Source organism: Pelodiscus sinensis, unplaced genomic scaffold, assembly GCF_049634645.1.
Source record: "Pelodiscus sinensis isolate JC-2024 unplaced genomic scaffold, ASM4963464v1 ctg35, whole genome shotgun sequence".
Taxonomy (NCBI): Eukaryota; Metazoa; Chordata; order Testudines; family Trionychidae; genus Pelodiscus; species Pelodiscus sinensis.
This window is the reverse complement of record NW_027465908.1, coordinates 5501994-5524079: the sequence shown is the minus strand read 5'-3', so window position 1 is coordinate 5524079 and position 22086 is coordinate 5501994. Positions and strand designations below refer to the sequence as shown.

The 22086-nt window shown below is 46.5% G+C and overlaps 1 protein-coding gene across 5 annotated transcripts in view; it reads right to left on the bottom strand.

Annotated features, from left to right (window-relative positions):
• Window positions 1-13301, bottom strand: part of LOC142824491 (PR domain zinc finger protein 10-like) — a 105819-nt gene extending 92518 nt beyond the window's left edge. The window contains exon 1 of one of the 5 annotated variants that reach the window (XM_075916507.1): window positions 13168-13301. The gene's annotated coding sequence lies outside the window, so the exon portion shown is untranslated. The other 4 variants (XM_075916506.1, XM_075916505.1, XM_075916510.1 and 1 more) reach the window with 4 other exon arrangements.
• Between the last annotated feature and the right edge of the window lie 8785 nt (window positions 13302-22086).

Sequence of the window (22086 nt, the reverse complement as noted above, 5' to 3'; positions counted from 1 at the left end):
TAGCAATTTCGGTTGCCTATGTTTGCATCCCTAGCTCGAACTAGGGAGCAAGTGTAGACGTACTCTATGGGACTTTTAAAGAGCAGTGACAGATGAATCAATGAAATCCCTTGACATGACTCCAGTCTCCTTCTGACTCTTTACACCCAACAGAAATGTTCCATGCAGATTAGCTGTTGAGGAAGGGTGGTAATTGGGTGAGCTGACAGTGATTCAGTGGCTCAATTTAAGGATTATATGAACCGTTTATCCAGGCTGTAGCCTATGTAACCATAAAAACAAGATACAAGTCTCATTAATATTGAGCTTAATTACAACTTATTTTCTTCAAATATAGTCTATTCATAAGATTGCAATTAATTTTAATTATGTGGAAAGTTTGTTGAGTTTTTGTTAATCCTGTAACAATATGGTTTTTCTGTAGCCATATTGGAAGGCCTAAACTAAAGCCTTCTTCTGCAGCCAGACTGAAGAGCAGCAGCCATTAGCTGTAAAGCCTGGAGTCACATTCTCACATTCTATCTAAATTGCATTAAAATAGTGTCACACTATGCTGTAAGAAGGAGACCTTGTCCTAATAGCACCCTTTGTCACCAGATAAGAAATAGGTATCGACATGGGTAGAGAAAACTTAGTTAACAGCATTTCATCTGGCAAGAAACTGTTTATCAATAGAAGAGGTTGTGGAATCCACATTCTATGATTATGTCCTTACTTTCCTATTGTTTGTCTGTGTGAGCTCTGTCTGGTTTGTAACTGTTTCTGTCTGCTGTATAATTAATTTTGCTAGGTGTAAATCAACTAAGGTGGTGGGGTATGATTGGTTAGGTAATTCTGTTACAGTATGGTATGATTGGTTAGTAAAATTATACAAAAATAACTGGTTATGGTATAGCTTACACTATATAAACTGGGGTCCAAGAAGAAGGAAGACGGAAAAGGGAAAGGAAAGGAAGATCAAGAAGGAGGGAAGACCTGGAAGAACTCACCTCCAAGATACAGCCTAAGACCAAAGCTGCCAGAACTCCTTCACACGACCATGACGTGCAGCAGCTAAGATCCAAAGAGACTGACCTTGCCTGGCCAACAGGGAAAGTCTGCCCACCTTTATCAGAATTGGTGAGCATGACACTGTGGCTGTGTCTACACTGGCATGAATTTCCGGAACTGCTTAAAACGGAATACTATTCCGTTTTCAGTTTTTCCGGAAAAGGAGCGTCTACATTGGCAGGCTGCTTTTCCGGAAAAGCCCTTTTTCCGGAAAAGCGTCTGTGGCCAATGTAGACGTGCTTTTCCGGAAAAAAGCCCCGGTCGCCATTTTCGCGATCGGAGCTTTTTTCCGGAAAAGACTACTGGGCTGTCTACACTGGCCCTTTTCCGAAACAGTGTTCCGGAATAAGGACTTATGCCCGAGCGGGAGCAGAATAGTTTTTCCGGAATAGCGGCTGATTTTGTACAGTAGAGCATTGTTGCTTTTCCGGAAATTCAAGGGCCAGTGTAGACAGCTCGCAGCTTATTCCGGAAAAGCGGCTGATTTTCCGGAATAAGTGGCCCAGTGTAGACACAGCCCGTATGTGTAGCATGTGCATTCTGCTTGCTTGGGAATTGTCAATAAATAGAGAATAAGAATATTACTGTGTAAGGCTCTTTCAATGGCAAAAGATCCTGCAAACCTGCAGGAAGTTATGCCCTGAGACCTAGGAATTGGGTAAGGGTGTGTGTCCCTAAACTGTGGAAGGGATAGAGAAATTTGATAGAGAAACTGGTGCCTCCATTACATTATACATAAAAGATCTTTTCTTGGGCGTCTACATTTTTAGATGTCAGGGCCTTCCATTTGTCTGGGATACTTCAAAATCTGGCATAATGAGGGGATACTCTCTGCATTGTATCCATGGATCATTTTCTACAGGTATACATTTCTCCTTCCAAATATTGTGTTTTTCCTCTCCATGTGTAGAAGTTGAGCACCTTAGGACGGGATGAAGAATCTTTTTTGGGTCAGGGGCCGTTGATCCACAGAAAAATCAAGACGGGGGCTACACACAAGTGAGAAAAATAATCCTCTGATGCGGCCCCCAACTGAGGAGAAAGACATTCTTCACATTCCCTTCACTCACCAGAGCCTGGGGGGGGGAGGGGGGCGGCACAGGCTAGTAGATTTTATGTGTTCCAGACCTATGGAGGGACAGCAGGGGGAGGGGTCTGGAGCACCAACACAGGCTCCCCAATGCTGGGATGGGGAGAGCGCCAAGCCTCGAGGGCTTGATTCAGGCAGGCTAGGGACCACATCTGGTTCCCAGTCCTTAGGTTCACCACTCCTGCTTTAGGAATAAAGGAATATCAGTGCAAATATGCCAATGGGAGATTCTTCTGTCAGAAGCGGTGCATGCAGATGCAATATGAACCCAATGTAAATCGATTTCTGTAGCATCCCTGAGACATATATACAGCATAAGCAGCATGTGAAGCAGTGCTGAAAGCAATGTGCAGTGTGCTAAACCATTTACAGCATCCATGAAGAAAGCATTTTCCTTCTCAAAACAATAGGTGTGCCTCACTCAGCATGGAATCAGGTGAAGAAATGAGAGCTGCAATGACAATGGATATAAGTAAATCATATCATCTTGGAATGTGAAAGAAACAGGATACCATAGAATGCAACATAAATAACGTATGATGTGAGGAGAAACGCACACATCTCCATTTATTTGTAGTTCCTAGTTAAATTCAACACAATATTGCCTTCTGAGCGTGCATCCAGATTCCTGTGAGCATTCTCTAACAAGAGCTATTTAGATCATTTTATCTCATCCATTCTTCAGACTCCTGTCATTATGACACCTAGCTCTTTAATTCCATCCTCTCTGGCATCCCTGGGACCAGTCGTCCAGATGTTAGCACACGTAGAATGCAGCTGCCTGCCTTCTCAAATCTATAAAAAGTGCAATCACAACAGCAAACTCCTCTACTGGCTTCTCATTCATTTCAGGATAGTTTAAATTGCCCTACTTTTGTTAAAATCCTCTGGGGACTGATCCTACCTGCCTCACAGACCCTGTCCCTCTACTCTTCGAGCACTTGCCTCCTGTTTGACATTTCCAAAATCTCATCAGTATTGGTTCAAATACTAGCGTACAAAATCTATGAGAAGGACAGAACAGGTCATGCTGTGGGTGAGTGGCATTACATGTGAAAGAAAGTGTAGAATCAAATGAGGTAAAAATCTTAAATGAACCAAACCGTACCATAGAATCTTTACGGATTCTGTGTTCTAATAAGAATATAGCAGTAGAGATATATTACCGACCACCTGACCAGGATGGTAAAAGTGACTTTAAAATGCTCAGGGAAATTAGAGAGTAGGGAGGATGAAGTAGACTAGCTTTTCTTTGGACAACTAACAGAAGTTTCCAGAGGCTACAGTGCAGGGTGGCAGCAGCCCAAGCCCTCTGTGGACAGCGGCTGTATCAGAGGCAGCAGCTCATGGTGGTAGGCAGCTCCCCTGCAATCTCTTCATTGAAAACTTGGACTGGCGGGCTGGGACTAAGCCAGCCTGCCAGTTCAAGCTTTAAATGCAGAGCACGCAGGAGAGAGGATATTGAGATTAACTGGGACCATTAACCGATAAGCATACACAAAATACTGTACAAGAGTGTTTTCTCTTTATAGTCTAGCTAGTCATAGAATCATAGAGCTGGAAGAGACCTTAGAAGGCCATCAAGTCCAGCCCCCTGCCCAAGGCAGGACCAATCCCAATTAAATCAACCCAGCCAGGGCTTTGTCAAGCCAAGACTTAAACACCTCGAGGGATGGAGACTCCACTACTTCTCTAGGTAACCCATTCCAGTGCTTCACCACCCTCCTAGGGTGTGTCTAGACTACATGCCTCCTTCGACGGAGGCATGTAGATTAGCCAGATCGGAAGAGGGAAATGAAGCCGCGATTAAAATAATCGCGGCTTCATTTAAATTTAAATGGCTGCCCCGATCTGCCGATCAGCTGTTTGTCGGCAGATCGGGGCAGTCTGGATGCGACGCGCTGACAAAGAAGCCTTTCTTCATCGGCACAGGTAAGCCTCGTGAAACCAGGTTTACCTGTGCCGATGAAGAAAGGCTTCTTTGTCGGCGCATCGCGTCCAGACTGCCCCGATCTGCCGACAAACAGCTGATCGGCAGATCGGGGCAGCCATTTAAATTTAAATGAAGCCGCGATTATTTTAATCGCGGCTTCATTTCCCTCTTCCGATCTGGCTAATCTACATGCCTCTGTCGAAGGAGGCATGTAGTCTAGACACACCCCTAGTGAAATAGTTTTTCCTAATATCCAACCTGGACCTCTCCCACCACAACTTGAGACCATTGTTCCTGGTTCTGCCATCCGTCACTACTGAGAACAGCCATTCTTCAGCCTCTTTGGAACCTTCCCTCAGGAAGTTGAAGGCTGCTATCAAATCCCCCCTCACTCTTCTCTTCTCTTCTGCAGACTAAATAGACCCAACTCCCTCAGCCTCTCCTCGTAGGTCATATGCTCCAGCCCCCTAATCATTTTCATTGCCCTCTGCTGGACCCTCTCCAATGCATCCACATCCTTCCTGTAATTGGGGGCCCAGAACTGAACACAATACTCCAGATGTGGCCTCACCAGAGCCGAGTAAAGAGGAATAATGACATCTCTGGATCGACTGGCAATGCTCCTCTTAATGCAACCTAATATGTCATTAGACTTCTTGGCTACAAGGTCACAGTGTTGACTCATGTCCAGCTTCTCATCCACTGTAATCCCAGGTCCTTTTCTACAGAACTGCTATTTAGCCAGTTTGTCCCCAGCCTGTAACAATGCTTGGGATTCTTCCGTCCCAAGTGCAGGACTCTACACTTGTCCTTGTTGAACCTCATCAGATTTCTTGGGGCCCAATCCTCCATTTGTCTGGACTCTATCCCTGCCCTCCAGCGTATCTACCTCTTCCCCTAGCTTAGTGTCATCTGCAGACTTGCTGAGGGTGCAATCCATCCCCTCAGCCAGGTCATTAATAAAGATGTTGAACAAAACCGGTCCTAGAACCGAACCTTGGGGCACTCCGCTAGAAACCGATCGCCATCCTGACATCGAGCTGTTGATCACTACTGGGTCCGACCTTCCAGGGAGCTTTCTATCCATCTTACAGTCCATTTATCCAATCCACACTCCCTTAACTTGCTGGCAAGAATATTGTGGGAGACCGTATCAAAAGCCTTGCTAAAGTCAAGGTATATCACATCCACTGACTTCCCCATATCCACAGAGCCAGTTACTTCATCATAAAAGCTAATCATTTTGGTTAGGCACGACTTGCCCTTCATGAATCCATGCTGACTATTCTTGATCACCTGCCCCTCTTCCAAGTGCTTTAAAATGGATTCCTTCGGGATCCCCTCCATGATTTTTTCAGGGACTGAGGTAAGACTGACCGGCCTGTAGTTCCCTGTATCATCCTTCTTCCCTTTCTTAAAGATGGGCACTACATTTGCCTTTTTCCAGTCACCTGGGATCTCTCCCGATCTCCATGACTTTTCAAAGATAATGGCCAAAAGCTCCTCAATGACATTTGCCAACTCCCTCAGTACCCTCGGATGTATTAAGTGGATTTATGTTGGAGAAAGGGCACCTTTCTTCAAATGTAAGAAATGCAAAGGACAGATTCTGCAGAAAGACCCTTGCACTTATGTTGGTACCTGCTATGAGCCCAGCTAAGGAGATCCCACAGAGAAACCTACATCCAGGGGCTTGTGAACATTCGCTGTTGCCCGTGCTCTCATAGGATAAACACGGGAGAAGACTGGGGTTATGCAAATGGAATTGTCCACCTCTCCGCTCAGAAAGTCATAAAGCCATGGCAATATCTCAAATAAGAATCCCTTTACAATACTGGTGCATAAAAGGGCTGGTTTGATCAACTTCAGGTTACAGAAGAGGTCTGCATGCCGACTGAAGTTCCTTGCTGCAAAAACCGCAATGGCTATTAGCTGAATACAAGATCATCATGCAAAGTGGGTTTAATACTAAATTATGCTGTGAATTGTCATTCAGCTTTTAATATCAAAATGGCTTATTATACTTAAAAGTAGCATCACATGTCTGCAAAAAGCTGTATCCTACACTTAACTTAAATATCCCAGCACACATGGGAGGTAAGTCAGTGATTTTTCTGAGAGCCTTTGAAAGAATATGTTCTCATGGCAGCAAGAAAGCTGGAAAGTGCAATATTGTTTAGCCTCATTGACTACTGAGTCGTGACCATTGTCTTTTTTCTGAATTCTCATTTCGTCAAACACACACATTATTTCAAGGAACTCTGGCTTCAGTGCATTCTGGTTGGATGTTCGTAATCAGGTAGAGTATGGCCACAAGATTTATATTCACTGGAAGAAGATAGATGGAAATCACACACACCGCTAAGACATTACTCACGAGCAGAGTAATGGTTGCAATTTATTTCTCTCTCTCTATATATAAAAAACTTTTCCTGCGGGACCACAGAATGATGTCATGTGTCACTGTGTCCCACCACCACTCCCCACCCCTGGCAGCTGCGTGGCCTCTCCCCTCCCTGGGGGGGCAGAGCTACATGGTTTCCAGGGCATGAGGCCTCCCCCTCCCAGGGCTCCAGAAGGGGGGGGGGGGGGAGGAGCTGCACAGCCTCCCGCCTTGCTGGTGCTCCGGCGGGGGGACAGGAGCTGTGTGGCCTCCCTCCTCCCTGGTGCTCAAGGCATGCATCTCTCCTGGCAGCCCACTGCAGAGCAGTTGGGCTTGGCACTAGTGGTGACTACTGGCTGCCCCGGCAGGACCCTGTACTGCAACATTCAGGATGGGGATAAGGAGCGAGGGGGCCCAGTTCCCAGCAGCAGCTGCAGCACGGCATCACCAGCATGTCTTGCAGCAGTGCCGCAGCCTGATTCTCTCCCACCCAAGATGAGGGAGAGCCTTCCCAAGCATAAGCAGATTGCAGGAGTTGGGGGGCCTGTGGTGAGGGTCTGGAGGTCTGCAGATAGCAATACCCATGCACTGACAGCTCTCCCTCCCCTCCCTGAGACACCCAAGCTTGGGTGAACGCTGTGGAGGCGCGGCCCTTTGAAGGTTTGCCCCCACGAAGCCTCAGGGCCCTTTGGGCTCGCCCTGTCCACAAAGCACTGTCCTCTTCTGTGAGGCCCTATCTCCCCGCTTCCCCCCTCTGGCTCCCAGCCGGGGCCTGCTCACAGTGCTACACCCTGGCCTTGCAGGGAAGAGGTACACCAACTGGAGCATCAAGGCCAAGCCCTTGGCTCAAGCGGGCTCTCCTGGGCAGGCAGGGCAGGTTTTGGTCACACCACATCCCCTTTGGGGATGGCCTAGTTATGCTGCACTCTGGCCACTTCCCCAACTCTCCAGGGCAGCCACTCTGGGCTCACCAGAGAGCAAAGCTGCCCCAAAGGCCATTCACACAGTGTCACACAAACCCAAACAGGCCCTTTAGGAAAGGCTGGGATGAGCCAAAGTGCGCAGCTCGATGAATTCATGGGAGGAAGCAGGGTGTGTGCAGGGAGGGAGGAAAGTGGATAGAGTGTATGTGGGGGTGGGCGATAAGGGGTGATGGAGATGAGGGGGGTATAGGAATGGAGGCGGGGTATGGGCAGTGTGGAGGTGCAGAGGAGAGGGGTTAGGGAAGGACGGGGGTATAGGAACGGAGGAAGAAGGTGGGGAGGGATAGTCAGTTGGGGGGTAGGGATAGGTAGTGTGGGTTAGGGAAGGATGGGTGGGTGGGTGTAGGAATGGAGGTGGGGATAGGGATGAAAGAAGGGGGGTAGGCTGTGGGCCATGCAGCTCCAGTTTAAGGACTAGCAGCCCAGATTACCCCACAGGGCTCTCTTCCCACATGACCCAAATCTGGTTCTCAGTAGGATGCAGGTGCTTAAAGCTGGGGTTCCATGGTTCCATGTCTCTTTGTTACACCATCCGCATGGAACATATCCCAGCCTCATGGCAAGAGCTCGCTTGCCAGCTGGAGTTGGGCCGTTTTACTGATAGTGTTTGGTTTTCAGTTACACATCAGGCCCACAAGCCCACAGAGCATATCCCTTCCCCGTACAAGCTGCCCAGGAGACGTTCCGAACTCTGCTCGTGAACAAACTATGTTATTGGTAGATGAGACAGGAATGGGAAGGATGTGGGAGGAGGGACTGGCTGGCAATTGAAGGTCCTGAGCGGGTAGGATGGGCCAAGACAGTTTGGATACAGAGGCCTGTCCATGGGTGTGGTAGGGTAGGAACAGATACAAATCTTTACTCAAATTGTATGGAATGGACCCATCTAGGTTCTTATATTATCTGATCACCTAAAATCATATCATTATGTTCCTAAATAGTTTCTCACGGTTTATTAGAATTACCTGTTAAAAATCGATTTAATTTCACTGAATATAACAAAGAACCATACACTCTGAATTACTCCGAAAACAGTGGAAGATCTTGCTGATGATAATGCATATTTTTCAAAAAGCAGATCAATACCCAACTGACCATGGGCTACAGATTGTAACAGGAATCTTCCATGTTGAGAAATGTGATTGCCTTTAAAAACCTCTCTAAGAAATAGTCCTAGTCTTTTTTATTGGATTTCATCAAACTCCTACTTAAATTTTGTGTCCTCATTTCATCCTCTGCATCCTTTAGTCAGTCTTTCTACCATTCTTGACTTGCTAAGCTTTATGCTACCTCTAAATTTGGTACATTTTCCTTCAAATTTTTTTTTTCACAAAGATTTCTTGCTCTGATTTCACTAAGATACCATTTTGCTTTCTGGTATTAAAACTGATGTCCTACACATCAAACTACTCAGACTTAGGGCATGTCTTCATGTATAGTGCTGCAGCAGTGTCTGATGTAGATGCTCTATTCCCACAGGAAAGAGCTGTTCCATCAGCATAATGACACCACCTCCACAAGTGGCAGAAGCTATGGTGGCACTGGAAGCTCTCCCACTGACATAGTGCTATCCGCACTACCGCTTATGTAGGTGTAACTTATGTCGCTCACGGGAGTGGTTTACTCTAGGGATGTAACATTTCGATTAATTGGCTAATCGAATAGTCGATGCAATTTGGGCACAATAAAGGCGTCTCCACCTCTGAAGTTTAGCAACAGCCCCAGCAAAAGGCAAAAGCGCTGCAGGAAACACAGGGCCAGTGGGGGACTCAAGCAGTCCTCCACTGGCCCCGTGCTCCCCGCAATGTTTCAAAGCGGCAGCGCTGCATGGAGCCTGGAGTTAGCAGGGAAGTCTGCTAAACAGCATTGCATTTGCTTATCGGACAGTCAACTAGTCGTTCACATTCCTAGTTTACTCACACCCCTGAGCAACTTAAATTCTACCTACATAAGTGTAGACATAGTCTTAGGACATTGATAGGCAACCCACGGGTAACTGCATGAGTGGCCCTCCTTCACCTCAGTGGTCTGTAAGATTGTCATAACAAGACAGTTTCCTATGGTAGATTTACCTACTGTGTTTGCATACCTAAAATTTGTGGGATGTGCCAACTGAACCCTGGAAGTGTTTTGACTGGATGCAGATACAGTGCATGGCTCTCACAGTCAAGAATGTGTGCAATCCCCATGCCTCTCACCTCACATGCCTTGATTTACATGTTTATCACTTTAGTAATACCAGCAGGAAAAACACTAGCGACTCTGAGCATGGGCAATGGTAAACAAAACGTCTAGCAAGTCACCCATAAAATCACAATGGGCATGGGCCACAGATTGACCACCACTCCTTTAGATACTAAGAAATTTGAGTCAGGGCTCTTGTCTATAAAATTGCTTGGGAAACAGTAATGTAGCTTTGCAGTGTTGTATAAGCGATATGTATAGTAGGGATGTTGAACTGCAGATCATCAGTTAATCAAGTAGTCAATGGAATTTACATCGGCTACTCAATTAGTTGATGGAGGGGTGCTCACTACCTACATTTAAAGTGCTGAGCCACAGTGGGGTTCACTCCCAGGCCGTGGGAAATGAGTCAGGACTAAGCAGTCCAAGCTTGCGCCACCCCTGGGAGCTAACCCTGCTGCAGCTCTGCCTTTTAAATGTAGTAAGAGATACTTGGCTCTTACTACATTTAAAGGGCAGAGGAGCAGTGCGGAACCCAGCGCAAGCTCGTACTGAAGCAGTTCAAGCTCCTGCCAGGTTCCCTGCTGCGGCTCTCCTTTTAAATGTATTATGAGCCACCTGGCTCTTACTACATTCAAAAAGAAAGCCACAGCTCTGCTGCACCTCTGCCTTTCCACCATTGCAGAGATTGTGCAGGGGGGAGCCAGCTCCCCCAGCATTGGCTCCTGCCTCTCCCCCCCTCTTGCTGCCTCTGATACAGAGGCAGCGAGGGGGAAAACACAAGGGCTGCGTCTAGACTGGCATGATTTTCCGCAAATGCTTTTAACGGAAAAGTTTTTGCGTTAAAAGCATTTGCAGAAAAGAGCATCTAGATTGACACGGATGTTTTTGCGCAAAACCACTTTTTGTGGAAAAGTGTCCGTGCCAATCTAGACGCAGTTTTCCACAAGAAAGCCCCGATCGCCATTTTCGCCATTGGGGCTTTTTTGCGCAAAACAGTTTTTACCTGTCTACAATGGCTTTTTCCCGAGCGGGAGCATCATAGTATTTGTGCAAGAACACTGACAATCTTACATTAGATCGTCAGTGTTTTTGCGCAAATTCCACCGGCCAGTGTAGACAACTGGCAAGTTTTTCCTTTGCGGAAAAACTTGCCTGTCTAGACGCAGCCAAGTAGTCAACTCAACTACTCTTTTACATCCCAAATGTGTAGAAGCAAAACGAAGTTACCTAATGAAAAAAATGCAGATACCTCAGAAACTGAAAAAGAAAAAAAGAAAAATAAGGACTTTTGACAAAATTACATGTGCCACAAGTTGACATGCATAGAGTATCCAGGCATAGAGCATTCTTAAATTTCCATAAAAGGAGGTGACAGAAAAATATCAACACTGCTCAGTTTTGTCCCACTCTACATTTATCATTTCGTTATATTCCTCCTCTTACTCATGATACTCATCCCAATATTATCTCCCAGTTGCACCAATTTTTTCTTCTTTCTTCTAGTAGGCTACGTCTACATTGGCCCCTTTTCCGAAAGGGGCATGTTAATTTCACAGGTCTTAATATTCAAAGTAGGAATAAGATCCTCCGGAAAAGGGCTTTTTTTCCGGAGGATCGGGGCCAGTGTAGACGCTCTTTTCCGGCTTTTCTAAAAGCCGGAAAAAAGCGGCGGACATTTTTATTTAAATGCTGCGGGGGATATTTAAATCCCCCGCGGATTTCCCTATTACGACCTGTGAAATTAACATGCCCCTTCCGGAAAAGGGGCCAATGTAGACATAGCCTACTAGAAAAAAGAAGAAAAAATTGGTGCAACTGGGAGATAATATTGGGATGAGCCCGTAGTGTTTCTATTTTTATTCTAAACCTCTAGATTGAAGCATCATGCCATTTTAAATTTCTCATAAGATTTGGAAGAGAAATGCTGGCTTTATACATAACAAAGATGACAAACTGTCAGCATATCTAAACATACTGGCATTTCACAACCTTCCCCTCGCCCCCACAAAAAAACACGTGATTAAAGGCCATATTAATGGCCCATGAGCTAGGGAGGATCATCCCCAACAAAAAGAAAGCACAGTACCCAACATGCTGGGACTGGAGAAATCCTGCAGCTTCCCTGAACCCCAAAGTTAACCTGTTAGGATAGCAATTGCTCCTATGGAGAAATCCTGCAGCCTCCCTGAACCCCAAAGTGAACATGTTAGGATAAGTGACGAGGAGTCCTGTGGCACCTTATAGACTAACTGAAGTGTAGGAGCATAAGCTTTCGTGGGCAAAGACCCACTTCGTCAGATGCATGTCTTTGCCCACGAAAGCTTATGCTCCTACACTTCAGTTAGTCTACAAAGTGCCACAGGACTCCTGGTCGCTTTTGCAGATTCAGACTAACACGGCTCCCTCTCTGATACTTGACATGTTAGGATAGCGATTGCTCCTATGAGAAATCCTGCAGCCTCCCTGAACCCCAAAGTGAACACTGCTGCCCTGCAATTGGGCTCATTCGGATATGGGGGAGCACCGTGACCTTGAGGTGCCCTGGTACCTCCAAGGTACCTGCCACGCCTCAGGTTCTTCCCGCCCCAAGCTGGAGCAGGGAGAACCCCCCTGGCAGGCCTCGGCTCTTAGCCCCCAGCCAATCACTGGCCAGCCCCGCCAATAGAAGCCCATGGTCTCCAGGTTGCAGGCAGAGACGGGGACCAGCGGCACCTCCGCCACGGCCAGAGGCAGGGCGCGATCCCCCTGCTCCCGGGCCAGAAGGGGGAGACGCCGCCGGCCAATCAAAGCGAGGGAGCCCTCCCGCCGCGCGCACAACGACTGTCCCCCCAGAAAGCCTGAGGCGGGACAGCCCCCGCCACGGCTGGCACCCAACGGTCACTCAGCCCCAACCATTCTGGGCCGTGGAGGGAGGCGGCGGCGAGATTGCGCCGTAAGGGCTCGGAGAGGAACAAGGCTGAAGCTGGGGGAGGGAGAACGATCCAACCATGGGGGCAGGGGAAGAAGGGGCACACGGGGGGCGAAATACCCAACGTGATGGGGGGAGTAAGATGGCTCCGACACCCCCCCCCCCGTCAATGTAGTGACGGGGTCCGGACTGTACCATCCGGGAGGGGGGAAAACGGGTGGGGGCAGCCCCTTACCCCCCTGTCCGAAGCGGGTGGGGGAACCCGATCGAGGAGGGGGGAAGAAGCGGACTGTACCTTTCCTGCGGGGAGGGGGAAGGGAATGACAGCGCCCTACTCCCCCCCCCACCCGCAGGAGCGAACGGTTTGTCCCGGCCCCAGCGCTAAGGAGTCTCCGGCTCCGGCGCCATCTTGGGTGCGACTAAAACAACAAGCCCCAAACCCTTGGCAGGTTTCTGCGGCGCCCCTGGGACAGACTCCCCTCCCGGACCGTCCCATCGCGTTACCTGAGGGGGTCTCATGCGGGTGCCGCGTCCCGGCCGCCGCCGCAGGGCCCGCCGTCGCCCCAAACCCCCCCACCTGTCCTCACCTCACAATGGTAGCTGCAGAGCAGGAGGGGGGGCGGCCGCCCTTACCTCATTACCATAGTCTACCTGGCAACAGCCACCAGTGCTGTACGTTGATTGGCCAGGAGTCACTTGCCTGTGGGGACCGGGCAAACGCACCCTCCCCCGAAAAAAAAAAGGACAAAGCGACTGGGTCCGGGGGGGGGGGGGGAGTAAAGCAAAGCCCCCCCCATATGCAAAAAGGGGGGAAACCCTGCCAAGGCCTCCACACACAAACAGCCCCGCAAGCCTCACGCACCAATCACAATGGCGCTCTCATTCAAGCGAAGCTCCGCTGGGGCCTGCTCGCCAATCACAGCGTATTTCTCAGTACCGGGCTCCGCCCTCCTGCAGCGGGGCGGAGGTATGGGGAATCCAGCAGTGCCCCCTGTTGGAAGGCCGGGGAGAAGGGAAGCGCAGCAGCCCCCCCTGCTGGAAGGGGGAATGACCCAAGGCTGGGGGAAGCAAATAGATGAGCCCTGGCACCCAACTGCTCACCTTATGCTCTAGGACTCAGCCAGCCCCAGGTATATAGAACAGGTGTCCGGCCTCTGTGAGAGGCAGGGGGCTCTAGACATGTAAGAACTGGTATTTTATTATAGACATAAGAAAGCACTGTTGTAAATGCTACAGTGGGGATTCTTTATGGCGGGCGGAGCTATATGACATAATTGATCCTTCTTCACTGTAGGATTCTGATTTTTATTTAAAATGTAACCTAAACTCACTTTTTGAATAAGAATGTGGATTGTCTTTTTGTTGTCACTTTTGTGGCAGTCACTTTGTTTCTGTTGTATAATAAGGAAACTGATCCTGGTCCATTTACACTTTATCTATTTGTATAGCATCTTCAGCACACACCTGAACCTACAGTGTTTCTAAAAACATGTAAATAAATACAAAATTATTAATCTGAAGTACATTTTACTCTGAATTTTGCCTAACCTGCCTGAAAAAGGTGGGTTTTTAAAAATATGAACACTATCTACAGTCTCCCAAGGTTCTTTGGGAAAGGATATTTGCAAATTATAAAAGAAACAGAATTTGGTTATTAGCTATAACTTCAGTACACAAGGAAATGCAAATTCAGCTGAGGCGCTACTACCTGACTAGTCTACGATGCCTGTTATATTTTGGATACTCCTGCATCATTTTCTCATGTACTGTTTCTTTCAGCTCACGTGTTACATAATAAATTCAAGTTTTAAATGTCATGTAAAATAAATCAAGGGTAGTAATTGACATAGTTCAGAAACTTGACCTATCTACCCAGGCCTTTGGGGGTTACCGCTATTCTTTTTAAGGAAGGGAAGAGGATTTGTATTGGTATGGCACAGAAAAATACTTTTTTTCTAATTATCTTAGTGTTTGTTTACTACACACCCAGAAAATTATTTTATTTGGCAAGTTCTTTTTACAGAAAAATTGCTTTACAAAACACACCTACCTACGCACCACTGAAAGGCGGCCATCTTGTTAAATTTAATCAGCTAATCAAATAGTCAATGTAATTTGCATTGACTATTCGATTAGTCGATAAGGGCGTCTCCAGATTTGAAATGTAGCAAGAGCTCTGCCTGCTCTTGCTACATTTCAAAGGTGGAAGCACCGCAGGGAGCACAGCCAGCAGGGGACTCAAGAAATCGCCCGCTGGCCCCACACTCCCTGTTTTTGAAATGTACAAGAGCCCCAGGAGGGCTGTTTGAGCCCCTCACCGGCCTTGCACTCCCTGCAGTGCTTTGCTTTTGAAATGTAGCAAGAGCCCTGCCCCTTCTCCCCACACAGATGGTGCTGGGGAGAACCTGATAGAGGCAGCAAGGGGAAGGGAAGCGACTAACCAAATCACTAGTTGACTAGCCGATAAGCATTTGCTTATTGCATAGTTAACTAGTCGATTACATCCCTAATCTCCTGTGAGCAGTTGTCTGCCAGTGGAATGTAGCAGGGCAGTGAGAGTGGGGAAATTTTGATCCAAGACACAAAGGCAAAGCACTATTTACAAAAAGTGGCACAGAAATGCAAGAGCATAGAGAGGACTAGATCACTATGGGTATGTCTACACTACCCTCCTAGTTCAAACTAGGAGGGTAATGTAGGCATACCGCACTTGCAAATGAAGCCCGGGATTTGAATTTCCCGGGCTTCATTTGCATAAGCGGGGCTCCGCCATTTTTAAATCCCCGCTCGTTCGAACCCTGTGCCGCGCGGCTACACGGGGCACGAACAAGGTAGTTCGAACTAGGTTTCCTAGTTCGAACTACCGTTACTCCTCGTGGAATGAGGAGTAACGGTAGTTTGAACTAGGAAGCCTAGTTCGAACTACCTAGTTCGTGCCCCGTGTAGCCGCGCGGCACAGGGTTCGAACGAGCGGGGATTTAAAAATGGCGGAGCCCCGCTTATGCAAATGAAGCCCGGGAAATTCAAATCCCGGGCTTCATTTGCAAGTGCGGTATGCCTACATTACCCCGCTAGTTCGAACTAACGGGATAGTGTAGACATACCCTATCGGACATAAATTGATGTAGCACTGTTGATTCAATAGAACTGATTTTCAGGTAAAGATTTAGTCCAGAACCTCTATTTTAAGATGCATGATACTCAGTTTTTCTATACTGGAAGGGCCAATAGGTGTATACTGAAATAGTCTCCTCAATTGTTGACTGTTTACTAGATTATTTAAATAGTTTAAAAATCATATATACACATTGTCTTACCTGTTCCACTAATTTCACCTTAGATTATTTCAGCTAAATTAGTTTTTAAAATTGAAGACAATACTATTACTTGCATGAGTAAAGGGAATGAGATTTGACTCTGTTTTGCTTTTCTTCACTGAAATTGTATGCTTGGTTAGACAAAACAGTCAATTTTTTTTATTTTAGTAGTAGTAGTAGTAGTAGTAGTAGTAGTCAGTGCTTTTTTTGTACAAAAAAAAAAAGATGCTGGTACTAAGGCAAAATTGTTGAGCAAAAAAAAAAAACACACCAGGAAAAACTGTCGAGCAAAAAAACCTCGGGGGCCACAATGTGGTCACGGCCCCTTTAGTTGCCACATGTCCCGAGCAGGCTTCCGTCCAGCACAGAGCAAGTGCTCCTTGCGTCGGCTGGGGGCTGTGCCAGGGGAAAGCAGCGAGTGCTCCCAAAAGAAGTGACAGTATACCATCACAAAAAAGGCACTGGTAGTATTTATTATTCTAGTCAGTTTCATACTTTCACATTGACATGCTGAAATGTTTGAGTGGGAAACACAGCAAGGGAATGTTTGCAAAAAGGTCCATTTTCCATTTTATTTTATCTTTATGAAAACTTAAATCATATTAGATTGTAAAGAAAACAAATATTTTAAGCAAATCTTCATTTTAGGCCTTTGGTACCTGATAGTGCCTTTTTAATTTTATGGAGAATAGGAAAGCTGTTACATTTACTTAAATACAAATACACTGCTGCATTATAGTTTCATGTAGACATGTCTTGAGTTATAACTTGGCACATAAGAATATGTGGCATTGGCTCCATTCTTTCCCTTCCTCCTGTACTGCCCACAATCCAAGATTTATTTATGAGTATATGCTTCCCTCTTTAGCAGATGAGAATTATTGGACCTAAGCGTGCAGTACATCATATGATATAAAGGACTGCCAATACAGAAAATCATGAGTCATCAACTCTTGTGTTTGAAATCAGATGTAAAGCCTACATTTCCCTTCTTTTAATCCTTTTTGTTTCTGATGTTTTGATGGGAAGCTCATTTATCTATTGTCCTCTTGTTACCACACAGATTCCTAAAAGAAAGGCTTCCATTGTCAAACCAATGTATTTTTCTAGGCACCCAGAATAAACTATTCCCCATTTGCCTTCATTGTATGGAACACTGCTGTAGTTCTTGATTTTGAATTTTTCCCCACATCTTTTAGGTCTGCAAATCTCCATAGTCACTTATGCATTATCACCTTGATATACTGCTGCATTAATAGTACTTCAGTTGATTTTCTGATCCATTCTTTCATCTTCTCCTGTCTTACCTATTGCAATTCCCTTTGCTGTGGCCTCTGCAAGTCTCTCAGATGCCTGGAGCATGGCACCATCTGCCTTCTCAGATGTACACTCATATCTTTCCAGCAATTCTGCTCCTTTCTTATTCATTTCAAAATCCAGTTAGAAATTGACTTCTTTGTAGCCTATTGATTTGTATCAGCCTACTTCACAAAACTTGTGTGGCTGAACCCTGCTTGCTTATTGGCATACTGCTTAAGCAACAAAGCCCTTGTCAGTATAGTTTCTTCTGCAACTCCAGCCATCTGGAACAGCCTTTTAAAAAAATGCCTTCACCTCATCAACTCTCCACCTCATTTCAAATCTAAACTAAAGTTACCTCTGTCCTCCTCTGAATTCCCTTCTTTGCTATTATGTATTTGATTCCTTTTTGTGGTACTGTTTAATTCTGTAAGGTATCATGCGATACAGATTATATAATCTGTATGGAGAACATTGATCTAATCTTGTAAATCCGTATGAATTGTTACGTAAGTAGTCTCTACATTAGTAGCCTCATTGACGTCACTGGCACTACTCATATGCATGATAAGGGTTGCAAACTGAATCATAAATTAGATTGTCCATTCCATCATTAGATTGTCACTCCCCTGCTGCTCCTCGGTGTCTGTCTATAATCTAAATAATTGGAAGACTGGAAAATTTTCATTCTGTCTTGACCATGTTTTTGTCAGAATTATTAACATACTAGAAGAAACGACGAGGAGTCCTGTGGCACCTTATGAACTAACTGAAGTGTAGGAACATAAGCTTTCGTGGGCAAAGACCCACTTCGTCAGATGCATGTAGTCTAGAAGAAAGTAGCCCAATGTCTGTGACTCTGTAACGCTGAAACACTGGCTGTTCCCTCTGGGCGGCGCTGTTGCCTCCCGCCATGACGCTCAACTGACTTCTGCGCCACTCAGCCGGACTGCCATGCGGGAGCTGCATGGGGAGCGCAGGGCCCAAACGGCTGCTTACATCGCTTGCTCCCACGTGGCGGCACTGGCTGAGCGGCGCAGAAGTCAGCCAAGTGCCATGGCGGGAGGCAACAGCACCGCCCAGAGTGAACAGCCAGGGTGCGGGGCCTGGACAAGCGTGCGTCTCTGACGCCAGGAAAGGGTGCCAGATTCAAAAGGAGGAAAGCGGAGCAGACACAGAGGATGCGGAGGAGACAAAGAGGAGAACGGAGGAGGCGAAGGACAATGAGAAAGAGTGAGAGAGATGCAGCAGGAGAAGGAGAAGAGAAACACAGAGTGAGAGGCAGGAGGGGGAGAAGAGAAAGAGAGAGAGTTGGAGAGAGAGGCAGGAGGCACAGGAGAGCTAAGAGAGAGAGAGGGCAAGGCAGTAGGAGGAGAAGAGAGAGAGGCCATTTGCACTGCTTGCTCCCACGCGGTGGCCCAGCTGAGCAGCGCAGAAGTCAGCCAAGCACCACAGCGGGAGGTGAAGGGGAGCGGGGCGGTGACATGCACGGCCGGGGGCGGGGCCTGGACAAGCGTGCATCCCCACCGGAGACAGAGGAGAGCGCAGAGAGAAAGAGAGAGAGAGAGGCACAAGGGGGAGAAGAGAAAGAGAGAGAGTGAGAGGCAGGAGGGGGAGAAAAGAAAGAGAGAGACAGAGAGAGGCAGAAAGTGGAGGAGAGCTGAGAGAGAGGGCGGGAGGCAGTAGGAGGAGGAGAGAGAGACAGAGCAAGAGACCGGAGGCTCAGGAGGGAAGACCAATGTGGAGGAGAGACCTGAAAATCCCATCTTATGATGGGCTAATTGGCTAGAACTAGAAGACTTACCTGACGTTGCGACGAGGAGTCCTGTGGCACCTTATAGACTAACTGAAGTGTAGGAGCATAAGCTTTCGTGGGCAAGGACCCACTTCGTCAGATGCATGTAGTGGAAATTTCCAGAGGCAGGAATAAATATGCAGGCCAGGATCAGGCTGGGGATGACGAGGTGGATCCAATCAAGGAGGATGAGGCCCACTTCTAGCAGCTGATCTGGAGGTGTGAATTCCAAGAGAGCAGAAGCCTGTTGTTCAGATCCTTCAGGGCTGGGGATGTGGGGGATGCAGGGCAGGAGGCTAGAGGTGTTGGAGGTGCAGTAGTCAGGGTTAGGGATGAGGAGGAGCTCAGCACAGGGGGTAGGGGGTGCAGGAGTCAGGTTAGAGGGATGGGAGGTGTGTGAAGGAGCTCAGGGCAGGGGATGAAGACGGCCACCAACTTCTTCCTGGAACTGAGCCAGAGCAGCGGGGGCCATGCTGCCCACCTGCTGGCTTCTCCCCAAGGGCAGGGGCTGTGTGGGTCACCTGGTGGTAGCTGATTCCTGGGGGTGGCCGAGGCTGTGCTGCTGGCCAGTAGCTGCTCCCCAGTGCTGGGACACTTGTTGCCCCTTGGTGGTCATTCATAATTATAACTGTCTCTGCTATCACATCCCTCTCTTTCCTTTTGTGAAACAATCACATTCCATGCACATCCCATTGTCCTAGCACAACCAAACCCTGATTTTGCTTTAAGCTATGATAAGAGGAAGTTGCCTGCCAAATTTGGTGGTCCTAACTCTTCACACTTAGGAGCAGTATTCCCTCTAAACTGTGTGGCAGCACAGCTCCATTCAGGGAGCCCTGAACCTCTGACTGGGAGGGGCTGATTAATCACCTGTGAAACTGCCCAGTTTAGAGTGAACACTGCTTAGGAATTCTTGAACAAATGGACTAATAGACGGATGGATGGATGGATGGACACAAATAGATGCACAACATTTCTCTGATATACAGGCAGTCCCCGGGTTACGTACAAGATAGGGACTGTAGGTTTGTTCTTAAGTTGAATTTGTATGTAAGTCGGAACTGGTACATATTGTAGAGGAAACTCTAGCCAAACATTTCTCCAGAGCTCAGTTTTATTCTCCCACACCTCACTTCCCTCAGTCCTTTATTCTCAAGCTGAGGTGTCTGCTGAGAAAAGCCGCTCCACGTCTCCCTGGTCTGCTGGAGGGGGGGGCGCTAGCTTCGCGTCTCCCTGGTCTGCTGGGGGGAAGCAGCTAGTGCGGGGTTGCCTCACCCCGTTTGTAAGTAGGGATCTGATGTAAGTCGGATCCATGTAACCCGGGGACTGCCTGTATAGAAGATGACTGATCATCTTGGAGCTGTTTGAATACACTGCACTGTTTTATAACGTAAGGGTGGAATACTAGAGATAATGGAAATATTGGTATAAGATTAATAATTTAGGAGGAAGCCATCATAAATTCAGATGAAGGGGATCATTGCATCAAAAGGCCATACAAATCAACAAAGCTTTTCTCCCTTCTTGGTTCCATTTTTTTCCAAATCAGTTCAGTCTTTCATTGTCACAAACCAAGTTAATCATATTTCTCATTCTCTAATAGAAAACTTAGTTATGCATATGTGCGGTATAAGGGTATCCACTTAACACCCACAAAAGTCTACATTTTCTTTCATGGAAGTTCTGTACCTTTTTTAAAAATCTAAACATGTAGGCTATGTCTGCACATTTTGCTGAAAGAAGCAATGCAAATGCAGCGTGGATTAGCATTTTCTCGCACTTCATTTGCATAATCTCAGTCCATTTTTGCGCAACGTCCACACTGCTTGTTTTTGCACAAAAACCCTTTGCACAAAACCGGACTGAAAGAGATTATGCAAATGAAGCGCGAGAAAATGCTAATCCACGCTTCATTTGTATTGCCTCTTTCAGCAAAACAGTGTAAACATAGTCCTAGACAGCTTTTAAATGAGCAAACCAGTTCCACACTCCCATCTTTATCACTGATGATGGGACACTTCACATGGGACGCCACACACAGCCCTCTACCATTTGCAAAAATGTTCGCAAAGGTCAAAATAAGAAATAAGCAAGAGAGTCCAGTTCCCATTCAAGAGATCCATTTCAATACAAAAAGTTCAACATTACTTTCACAAAAAATGCATGTTAATTTCTAGACAGTATCAAGCTAATAAAAGCTTGAAGACTCCATACTTATAGACACTATTATATAATCAGCAAATTTCACAACACCTGCTAGATCATTCATAAAAATATTCCACTCTACCACATCACCTTATGAGAATGTATAGAACTCTGATATAAATTAATATACCATAAGGCAACAGGTCAGATTGTCAGCTCATTATGCTGATTTACACCATCTGAGGATCTGGCTTCATAATCCTTTCAAAAACTCTATTGCATTTTTAATAAGCAGTATATCAAAGGCCTAGGAGAAGAGGTAAATTTTACTGTTTGCCCTGAAGGTCTGCATTAAAAGTCAAGCTCTGGTGTAACAACTGGAGGATGCATTCTAGAGTCAAGGCTCCCTCATTGGAAAATTCCTGCCACTAGCCTGCTAATATTCCCATGGCTCCAGTGCAAAATCATAAAGTCTTCTGTCTGATGTGATGTTTTCAACATTTTCCTGGAGCACAAGGACAGACAAAACTGCTGAGGATTCTATGTGTTATCTTGCTTTGCTAGACCCCGTCTTAAGTTCTTGAGTGGCAGGGACCATGTTTTTGTTTGGAGTCTGCACAGCACCTAACACAGAGGGTCCTGATCGATGTTATAGAGTTGGGTACTACTCCAGTTCAAATAATAATATATTACATGCAGGGCACACAGAGTAGGGTGAATAAAAGAATAGTGAAGCAGTGGAGTTTATATTTCAAGATTTTTTAATAACTGGAGCTTTTCCCAGAAAACTGCAGTGGAAAAATTTATTTCAGATTTATGTACAACTTAACTAAACTCTTTTGCCTGGGATTATTTATCAGTTTAGAGCATAGATGACCCTTGCCTAGCAAATTCCTCTACTTAAAATGTTTGGATCCCCGTTGGCCAATTTTTATATCGGGAGGTCTGATTTCATTCCTTCTACATTAATAGTTGCTGTCTTTGTAATAGTCAGAA